Source organism: Dasypus novemcinctus, chromosome 3 (assembly GCF_030445035.2).
Source record: "Dasypus novemcinctus isolate mDasNov1 chromosome 3, mDasNov1.1.hap2, whole genome shotgun sequence".
NCBI lineage: Eukaryota > Metazoa > Chordata > Mammalia > Cingulata > Dasypodidae > Dasypus > Dasypus novemcinctus.
Genome location: NC_080675.1, coordinates 185,902,519 through 185,914,197, shown reverse-complemented (window position 1 = coordinate 185,914,197; position 11,679 = coordinate 185,902,519).

Below are 11,679 nucleotides of genomic sequence, written 5' to 3'. Positions count from 1 at the left end.
AGAACTGCCATATGACCCAACAATCCACTACTGGGTATATACCCAGGAGAATTGAAAGCAGAGACATGAACAGATATATGTACACCAAAGTTCCTAGTGGCATTAATCACTATTGCCAAAAGTTGAAAACAACCTTAATGTCCATCAACTGATGAAAGGATGAACAAACTCTTGTATACGCATACAATGGAATATTACCCAGTTGTTAGAAGGAATGCAGTATTAACAAATGGGATAACATGGATGAACCTTAAAGACCTTAACTTGAGTGAGGCAAGCCAGGCACTGAAGGACAAATATTACATGATCTCACTGATATGAATTAAGCAAATTGAGCAGAATCGTAGAACTAGAGTCTGGACAATAGGTTTACAGGAGACATAGAGGGAGTAGAGGGTTGTGAGCCAATGCCCATATGGCCAAAATCTATAAGATGGAAGGTTGTAAGGGGATAGGGTGGGGTGGTTGCACTGTCCTTGGAACTGAGGGGAGGTTCAGGGAAGGGAGCAAATGAACTCTGGGGATTTGTGGGATTGTGGTTGAAACTACAATATTGAAAATGCTTATTTTGGCAAATATGGCAGTGGAGAGTTACTGGAAGACAAAATGAAAAAAGCAAGACATTGGGAGAATAAACAGAAGAAAATGTCACCATACATACAGACAAAAAATCATACACAGTTGTTACAACTGTGGCAGGGGAGAATCATTGGTGTGGGGTGTCAGATGCATGGGAGGAGGTTCACCTGGGACATAAATATGTCATATCAATGATTCAATTGTTAATGGGACATTTTCATGGTGAATGGAGATCCACACAATAAATGAAAGAATATCAAATTCCCATCCTGGGGAGTTCTGATACATTCTCTAATGGGCCACAAAGATCCTCTGAGCACAGGGGCAGTGAATAGTGAAGGAGGATGGACCATTGACATACCCTTGATATTGATGACTATACTTATGAAAATTTTCTTTTGAAATTGAAAGTTAGCCCAGTATTATAGGTTACCAATGAAATACTACTTGTAATATTTCTACTTGTTTCTCAAATGTGGCCTCTCTCTAAACCAAACTCAACATATAAATGCATTACCTTCTCCACAGCATGGGGCATGACTCCAAGGGAGGAGCCTCCCTGGCACCAAGGGATTACTTCCAAGCACCAACTGGTAATGCAACTGGCAAAAGAACTTGACTGAAAGGGGGAAAGAGTAAAGAGCAATGATTTTATATGGTTAAGAGTCTTCAAAGTGAGTCTGGAGGCCATTCCAGAGGTTATGCATATGCATCTCTCAGCAGGATCTCATTGACTGCCACCATAAACATTGTTTTGAACAATAGGGCTCTTCAGAGATAGATAAAGTAGATACAACCCTGGGTATTGGTTCTTCTGAGGTCTACAGAGACCCACAGTTTCTATGGTCATGGCAGATGGAGTTCAGTGCCATGTCAGTTGGCCCTACTTTGGAGTTTGTGTTTCTGTGTGATGGAGCTGGACTCAGATGTGATCTTTGTCCACAAGCCTCTCCTGTTACTTTACCAGAACTGTAGTTGGTGCTGGGGTTTAATGTATGCCCAGGGGACCTGAATCTCTGGACTGACCATGTGATAGCCAGGCCCTGAGCCTCAACAGACTTGCAACTCCTACACTCTGGTTTATTGGACTTACCCCACTCAGCTAACATGGAAGTGAAGAAGGTCAACCACCACACCAGAGAGCCAAGAGTGCCTACAACTGAAAGCAGGAGAATTGCATCCAGCACCCATGTGGAATCTAAGCCCCCTCTTGATAGAGATGTGGAGTGTCACCAAAGACACAAAGGGCCTGTGGGTGTGATTCTTAGAGACTCCTGGGGCTCCCCCGCTGGCTGAGAGTGCAGGCTGCTCTGGGAACACATACAGGACATACAGGACTTGCTTGGAGGTATTTGGAATGCCTTGAGATTATGTCAGTATTTAGAATCTGGTAAACTGCCATTGGCACTTTTCCTTGGAAATGATGGATGTCACAAGACAGATCATGTGCATAGAATTCCTTCTTCTCTCAGACAGGATTATTAACACTAAGGAATCAGACTAGAGGACAGGAGAAATAAAAATGCACTCTCAGAATACAGCCATATTTTTATAAAAAATGAGAGAAGCCCCCCACCCTGTTCCTGACTTTTGCACCAATATTATGAGACTGAGAAGCAGCCAAAGGTGTCATCTTAGTCTGAAACAACCTTGTTTTCAAAGTGTGCTGGGACCCTAGCCTGAGCTGAGAGGGGCAAAGCCTAATCTTATTATAGCAATGACATTCAGCACCATTCTTTCCCCAGCCCACTCCCCGTTTAAAAGATAAATGTTTTCAAATTTGGTTTTATTATTTAGAGTTGATGAAATTGCCATCATTATTAAGATTCTAAACACTTTTATAATAAAGGGTTCAGTTAGCTTATTTCATTTTCTCAAACACATTCTTTTCCAAAATATCATGTTTTACCTTTATATATAAAGAAGAGATGTTGTTCTTTCAATTATTTGCCCTTTAAAAATTGTATAATACCTCTGTATTTAAAGAGACAGGAGTTTTTGTAAAAATGTTTTAGGAAATTCATTTTCTTGATAAACCCAATGTTTCTACCAACTTGTTGCCTAGAAATTAAGCACCATTTTCAATTAATAAAATAGCATATTGTCATTAAACGTTTTTTAGTCCTTGACTGGAAACTAACCCTAATTCCCTTAAAGTATAATAGCTTATCCTGCCACTGAAAGTGTAATATTTCTCCCTTTTTCATTAAACTGTTATTTCATTACAAATTGTTCTAAATTCATTATTGTTTTTTGGCTTGAGTATTTGTTTATACTTTTCTTCTCTTACAAATTAATTTCAACTTTATTAGTAATTATTTCATTAATTTACAGGTTTTTAAAAAAAATTAGGTACTATTAATACTGTGTTAAAAACAGATGTGCCTATTTTTGTACGGTAATCAAATCATGTAAAATACATTTGTTTGTTTTATTTTCTCTGGTCAGTGGTTATATTATGTTTATTGTGCCACAATTCATCATCATACTATGAAAAACAGCCTTAAGTCCTGCCCACTGTAAAGCTGCTTGATGACTCTGCTAGCAGAAAGGACATTGTGGTGAAGAAGTCACAAGTGGCTGCGTGCACTGTGCCAAACTGCGCTCAGCACTCCACATCCCATGGCCTGTGCATGAAGCCAGTGGTAGTGGAATGCCACCAGATATGTGACAGATTTGGGCTTTGTAGTTTGAGCTTAAATATGTACAATGTCTTACTGTTATTCTCTGATTAAAATCAAATTTAAAACCAAAAATGTCTAACTTTTTTTTAAAGGAAAGGATATTAATTTATACTGAGAGTGAAAACTGTTCAATACATTCTTCAACAAAATCTGCTTGCTGTAGCAGTAACATCAAATAGCTAAAACTTGATTTTGAGAGAAAATTAAAACCTTTGTGCCTAAAACTATTGTGACTTGAGTTAAAGTAGGATGAGCAGGAAGGTGAATGGTCTTGCTCAGCTAACATGGAGGTGAAGAAGGTCAACCACCACACCAGGGAGCCAAGAGTGCCTACAACTGAAAGCAGGAGAATTGCATCCAGCATCCATGTGGAATCTAAGCCCCCTCTTGATAGAGATGTGGAGTGGACACAACCATTCCAGGGTCCACAGGATGGAGGAATAGAGTATGGATTAGAGTGGACTTACTGATATTCTATTCATGAACTATTGTGATTAGTAATCAAAGAAAATGTGGGGAAACGGACTTTGGCCCAGTGGTTAGGGCGTCTGTCTACCACATGGGAGGTCCGCGGTTCAAACCCCGGGCCTCCTTGACCCGTGTGGAGCTGGCCCATGCGCAGTGCTGATGCGCGCAAGTAGTGCCCTGCCACGCAGGGGTGTCCCCCGCGTAGGGGAGCCCCACGCGCAAGGAGTATACCCATAAGGAGAGCCGCCCAGCGCAAAGGAGGGAGCAGCCTGCCAAGGAATGGCGCCACCCACACTTCCCATGCCGCTGACGACAACAGTAGCGGACAAAAGAAACAAGACGCAGCAAAAAGACACAGAAAAAAAAAAACAGACAACCAGGGGAGGGGAGGGGAATTAAATAAATAAATAAGTAAAATCTTTAAAAAAAAAAAGAAAGAAAATGTGGCATTGGTGTGGAGAAAGTAGCCCTGGTGGCTGATGGGGGTAGGGACTGGGAGGAAGAGATGTGATGTAGGGGCATTTTCGGGGGCTGGAGTTGTCCTGAGTGGTGCTGTGGGGACAGTTACCAGACATTGTATGTCCTCCTATGGCCCACTGGGTGGACTGTGGGAGAGTGTGGGCTATGGTGTGGACCAGTGACCATGAGGTGTAGTGGTGCTCAGAGATATATTCACCAAGTGCAATGAATGTCTCATGATGATGGAGGAGGTTGTTGATATGGGGAGAGGATTGGGGTGAGGGGGGTAGGGGGTATATGGGGACCTCATTTTTTGAATGTAACATTTAAAAAAAGACAAAAAAAATAAAAGTAGAAGTTCAACTAAAAGGAAGAAAAAGAGTGATGATTGTGAAGAAGATTCTGAGTCTAAATAAAATGTCCACAGGAAAATATTCTGCAAGCATCTCTGCCTCATTATGAGGCTCATAATGAGCCTCATGAGCCTCATCAATCCAAGTGGGTCTCCTCTGGGAAGGATACCCTTCCCCACATCCCAGATGACTTCATTGCAGCCCAGAAGCTCACTGCCACAGATGACATCACCTCAGACTAAATAGTTCTCCAACCCAAGAGTTCACTGTTGGAGATCACTCTCCCCTGCAGCCTAAATGCTTGTCAGGACTCCCAGCTACACCTGAGCTGGGACAGGCTCACCATCCACGGAAGACCCCAGACACCCTCAAACTTTCAGTGAGTAATCACACTGTCAAGTCCTGTTTTTTAAAGTGAGCCTGCCAGAGTGAGTGATTTTTCCAGACAGTGCATTTTACTTATCCTGTGACCTAACCTTGCTTGGTGAAACCTGTAAAATTTATAATTTAATGTATGCCTCCTCATGATGGTAACACTAATTTTACCATCTTAAGTACCTGTGGGACCTGTCCTAATAAACCCAGATTGAATCCAAAATTAAGATTCCTACTAATATTATCTTTCTTGCCTAGAGGGAGGCCTTATGAGGTATCCATGCTAAGTACTCTCCTTGGTAAAACAGAATTCTACTGACTTCCTAGTGTGCTCTCTTCATGCCCCTCCACTCTCTTTCCCTCCTGATTGCCATTATTCATCACTCATATTCTTTCCTCAGTCTCTCCTTACCTAATAATGCCTCCACCTCTTACCCTCCAAAAGATTACATTTCAAATTAAATCCAATCCCATCACCCCAGCCCTTGGATATTTACACAGATGTCCAATCTACACGTACATTAGCTGAACTAGTCTTTTATGCATTGACAAACTGAAACTGCTGGATTTGCTACTGGGTTGCTTCCAAACCTTTATTCAGTTCATATTTGGCCCAGAAATGGAAAATGTTGAGAAATTCAAACCTCTTCCAAACAGCCATCTCACCTGAGTCTGATGCCCATTTTTAAAAATTAGGAAAAGTTGTTTCCATTTTATTTTTCTTCCTTCTTTCTTTGTTACTTTATCTTTTTCTTCATTTTCTTTTCCTCTTTCTGTTTTCTTTCTTCCTTTTCCTATTTTTCTCCATTTCTGGTTTTTCTTCCTGTTTTCTTATCTTTCATGCTTTTTTCTTTTTATTATTTATTTTCTTTCTTTTTCTGCCCTTCCTTTTTCTTTTACTTTTTTCAGTTAAATACAGGCAACTCTAAATATTTATATGAAGTGGAACCGAGTGTCCAAGAAGACCCTTAACAAAAAGCCAAACAAAAATAATACTCTGGGCAAGAAAGAGAAACTGTCCAACAGAATAAACCAAGATAACAGATGCCTAGACTTCCAGCAAATAATTCCAAGCCATACTAAGAAACAGTCAGACATGGCTCTTTCAAATGAACAAAGGAAAAAGTTGGAGGAGACACAGAATGTGGAATAACTAATCAAAGGGGTCCAAACTAATTTCCTAAACTAATTCAATGAGATGAAGGAAGAGGTAAAGGATATTTAGAGCATATTAAGGGAGTCTAGTAGTTAGTGCAAGAAAGGCTTAGAGCAGGGGTTATTAACAAGGGGTCCATGAGCTTGAATTGAAATTTAAAAAATTATTCCTGTGCGGACATGTTGGTGAGGGTGTAATATATTTATTAAATATACACAGTATAGTGTGGACATAGTAAAGGATCCACGGTGTTCACCTAACTGGCAAAGGGGCCCATGGAGCAAAAAAGGCTAAGAATCCCTGGTTTAGAATGAATTGATGCCTAGAACTTAACCTGAGGTCATCTGAGAACTAATCCAGCTTTTCCCAGAGTAGAGAGAGCATAATGCTTGCTTTCTTGTTTAATTAACTAATGCATTTATTTATTATGGCAAAAATGTGCTTATTGGATTAAGAAAGGCAGAGGTTATTGTTGACAATTAGTGATGAGATTGGAAACCCCATTAAGAGGAGGAGGGAAAATTTGGTTAATAGCAGTGGAGGAACATACAACTTTAAGTGAGGACATCTCTCATTTTTAATATGCATTATATTTGAGTTTGTTACTGCATTGATGAGAAAGATCCAGACCAATTAACATCAATATATATTACCTTGCAGCATAATAAATGAGACACAGTCATTGTGGCATGCTCTCCGTATTAGTCAACCAAGGGGTGCTGATGCAAAGTACCAGAAGTCTGTTGGCTTTTATAAAGGGTATTTCTTTGGGCTAAAAGCTTACAGTTACAAGGCCCTTAAGAGTCCAACTCAAGGTAACAAAGATCATTTCATTTCCTGGGCCCAGGGTGAATGTGCAAGAAGAGTAAAATGAAGGGAGAGAGGAGATGAGATTGGATTCATGAGCAGGTGGTACTTCAGCAGGCAGAAGGAAGGATAGATGGAGAAGAGGAGAGTAAGAGAGCAAGGCAACCTTGTCCTGGTGAGTGGTTGCATCGTAGCACGGTGGTAGGAGCCAATTTAACCTTTAAATGACTCTTCATAAGCATTGACATTTGTACAGTGTCATGTATCCATCATTGCAGTATCATACAGAACAATTCCAATGCACTAAAAATGCTCTGAAAAAATATGAAACTGTACAGCTCAAAGTATAAACCATAATGTAAGATGTCAATAATAGGGGAAATTGTGTAAGTGGACTTGGGGTTATATGGGAATCCCCTATTTTTTTTATTTTATTTTATTTGAAAGAAGCTTTAGATTACATAAATGTTATATTGAAAACATAGGGGGATTCCCACATACCCCACACTCTCCCCTCCCACAATTTTTCCATTAACATCTTTCATTAGGGTGGTACATTTGTACAATTGATGAACACATATTAAAGCATTGCTACTAACCATAGTCTCTAGTTTATATTGTAGTTTACACTTTGCCCTGCACAGTTTTACAGGTTTTAACAAAATGTCTCATGGCCTGTATCTATTATTGCAATGTCATCCAGGACAATTGCAGTGTCCCCAAAATTCCCCATGTTACACCTATTCTTCAATCTCCCTCCCCTCAGAACCTCTGGTGGCCACTGCTTTATATCAATGTTACAAGTTCTTCCATTGTTAGAATAATAATGTCTACTTTAGTCCATAGATGCATTACCCCTGTTTGTTCTTTCCTCAATCTTGATGATTTTGGAATGGTGATGCCCCTTCACTTTCTGATTGAGAGGACCATGGATGGATAGATCTATACTTTTGATGTAACTTTGATGTAATCTAAAACTTCTCTAAAAACAAACTTTATTATTGCAAAAATAAAAAAATAAAAGCAAAGCATTAAAAAGGAAAAGAAAATAAAAGAAACTAAGATCTTGGTGCTGGGGGCTCATAGCTATTATGATGTCACTGCTTACAGTTCTCAGTAGACAGAACTAGGCAATATATGAATACTCGTCCTGTGTAAGTGTGTATCTATATGTACATATATAAGTATGTACTTAAAGACAATTATGTGTATATTTATTTCTCTCTATATATATATTGAAAATCACAATCCAAGTCCAGCTATAATTTACAGGATCCAGTGCAAAATGAAATGTTGGGCCCCTGTTCTAAAATCAGGAGAAAATATGCCATTATTTACACTAAAATAGGAAGCTTTTTCCTTTCTCCCATGATATCTCTAATTTCAAGGTATTTTTTGCTTCCTACTTAATACTATTTTTAGTAAATTATTTGCATGAATTTTACTGTTCATTAAATTATGCAATGTCACTTTTAAATACAAGTATAAAAGCCTTTAACTTGTATGTGGGATCAATAAATTACACAATTTCTCATTTCATTGTGCATGTATTTTGTAATTATTAGAATAGTTGAAACTGCAAAAAGTTAATGCAAATACCTTTATTTTGCTTTTTGATATGTGCACATTTGAGCAACACACCCTATCTTTTGCTTAGTGATAGATAAAGAAAAATTGAAGGAAATAAACTATTAGTTGCCCTCTTTTACCCTTTCCTTCTGTCATCATTTTCACTGTAAGTGGTTGACTAATAGAGGACAACATGAGTAAGAAATGATATGATAGCAGTTTTTGGTTGTTTTGTGTTTTTAGAAGGTCATTCTCTTCCACCTTGGAAGTAAGCTTTAGTTTGAAAGTGTGACCTCTTGGAGCTGTTAACATCTCCTTTAGACATAGAGGTAACACACTTACCTTTGTAATCACATTGAGACCTTCTGAACTCTCATGCATCATAGGTTCATTGTAATTTTGTGCTGATGGGAAGTTATAGAGGCTACATGCTAATGGGGTGGCAAGCATATTGTGTATGCCTCCTCTGCTTCACTGCCCTGTTAAGAATTTCAGGATCATGAAAGCAGAGTATTAAACAAAGCACAGAGCCCTTCTAAGCATGGGACCAGGAAGCTGGCCTTGGCTTTTACTCCTGAAAGCCCAAATAAAATCCAATTAAAAGCTGCCACCAAAGATGCCATGGATTTGGTGAGAAAACCCTGGTATTATAGATATGCAAGTAGTGATGAATGGAAAACACTTGCTATTTGCCTTGTAAATGTGATATATTTAGGTAGGGTATTTACCCATACACAGTTGGGGAAAGGCTCCATATAGGAAGCTTCTAAATTTGTCTGAGTCAAGCCAATTTTAATTCTAAATGAACCGCTCTCCTCTTTCTTACACAAGAGCTTGTTTCATGTCCTATTTCCAAATCCTTTCCTCTGACCTCTTTAGGCTACCGCCATGCCATACCCAGTGTTCAGACACTTTAACGAGGACCTCAGTGGGTGCTGAGAAGCACTGAGTGTGGACGTCACCCATGACGCTGCGTATTAATTTTAATTCCTGCACTTCCTTACAAGGAGTTTCTTGCCACAAGGAGGTAATCAGGTTTGTGCAGGTTATGATTCTCAATTCCTGCCTCATAATCAGTTGAGTTGTTTTCTCACCTCTTTCTCATCCCGGGAAAACCTTCTTATTGTTTTACATTGGATGAAATGGTACCTCTTCCCAAGGGTCCAGGAAGAATTGGTCTCTCCCTCTGTGTTCTTCTCTGCTACACTCTCTGTGTGGAACTTACTGGCTTATAATGTAATATTGGATTTCTAAGCCTGTTTTCTCCATAAGGATTTTAAATTTCCCCAGGACAGGAAAGAGTCTTTTTCCTTTCTGTGTCCCTGATCTTTTCACAGTGTCAAGCACAGGGTCAACTTAAAAAGGGAACACTTAATAGCTCTTTATTCTCTGGGTACTTTCTTCTCACTTTTTTTTAAGTTTTATTTTTTATTTATTTCTTGCCCCCCACACACATCCCATTCCCCCCATTGTCTGCTCTCTGTGCACATTCACTGTGTGTTCTGTGTTTGCTTGTATTCTCACTGGGTGGCTTCAGGAACTGATCCCAGTACCTTCCGGAGTGGGAGAGAGGCGATTACTCTCTTGCACCACCGCATCTCTTGTTCTGCTACGTCTTCATATTTTCTCTTCTCTGTGTCTTTTGTGTCATCTTGCTGCACCAGCTCTCTGCATAGGCCAGCACTCCTGCATGGGGCAGCCTTTCCACTCTGGGTGACATTCCCATGCAGGGCAGCACTCCTGCCCAGGACCGCACTTCTGCGCGGGGCCGGCACTCTGCGTGGGCTTCTTCTTACATTTTAGCCCCAGAATTTCTCTCAGTTCAGATGGCATGTTTGTTTAGATGTTGAAAATGAAATAGAAAGCATGATCCCATATAGTTATGATATGGTTTATTACCAGCAACTGGGAGTTGTGTGAACAGTTGTCATCAGAGAGGATAACCTAAGATTGTCTATTTAAGAACTGAAGTGTCATTTTAAAGACCCTTTGTTAACCATTCAGCAGAGTCAGCTCAATTAATATAAGCTGCTTTGGAGTTAAAAGGTTAAAGATAGTTCTGATGCTTAACCAAATTTTTAAAAATTTTTCATCATTATTATTTTACTTTAATGGCATGCATAGAATTTAGTAAAATACATGTAAAGAACCTGCCTAGTGAGAATTAGCATGGAGATCTTTATCCTTAATGACCTCCACCTGGACTCTAGGTGTCCATTTGTCTTTCATTGAAATGGACTTAGCATTGCTCCTTAGAGAAATTAAGGCACTGCCTCCAGCTACTTTCCTGGCCATCTCCACATGGAGGCAATGAGCTTCTGTCCATGCAAGTTGTAGTTCATCTTATAAACCATACTTGAATTCAACTCATGACCAAGGGGTATGAACTGCCCATATATTGTAACATGATACTTGTACTTTGCATAGACATCAAAGCAAAACCTCAAATGCTCTTCTGACCAATACTTACAAAATCAAGAAATGATGTTTATAGAAGTTGGTCTGAAGCAAGACAGCTTTGCACATTCATGTTAATTCTTCAATAAATAATAGAATTTCCCTTTCACCATCATCATCTGCTTCTTCCTACTTTTGTTAAATTGTTTATATAGTATGATAAATATGCTGTAGTCTGTTCTCTAGCAGACCATTGGATTCCTGCCCACATGCACCACATGATTGTGGTCTTCTTTAGACTGAATTTATGGAATGGATAAGAAGTATAATTGGAGATTGAGAGCTTGGGATTTGGAGACAGACATTCTTGATTTGAATCCCACTCTTGTCTGGACTCTTCCTCTTGCCCTGTGTGTGACCACTAGCACTTTTCCGGAAAGCATTAAAGGTCAGCTTTCCCTCCCATCTGTAAAATAGGATAAGATCACTCTGAAAGGATTACAGAGACCATTGATTACAGAGACAAATTCATGTACAGCAGTTAGCCAGCACATGACCTAGTAAGTACTCAGTATATCTAATAATTAAGAGCACCTTGGTGCATTGTCATTGATCGGCCAGGGTAAACACTATATGTCAGAGCTACCCTAGTCATGGTAGGATTGTTGCTCAGCATGTTCGTTCTTTTATTCAACAAATATCTTGGATGGCTTGCTTTTGGCCAGCCATAATTCCCCTTGCTGGCAAAAGAACAATGGAAAAACAGGAAATAATCTCAGTCTGAAGGAGTTTATATTCTAGGTGAGGGTGGGATATAGGCAAGATAGAAGTA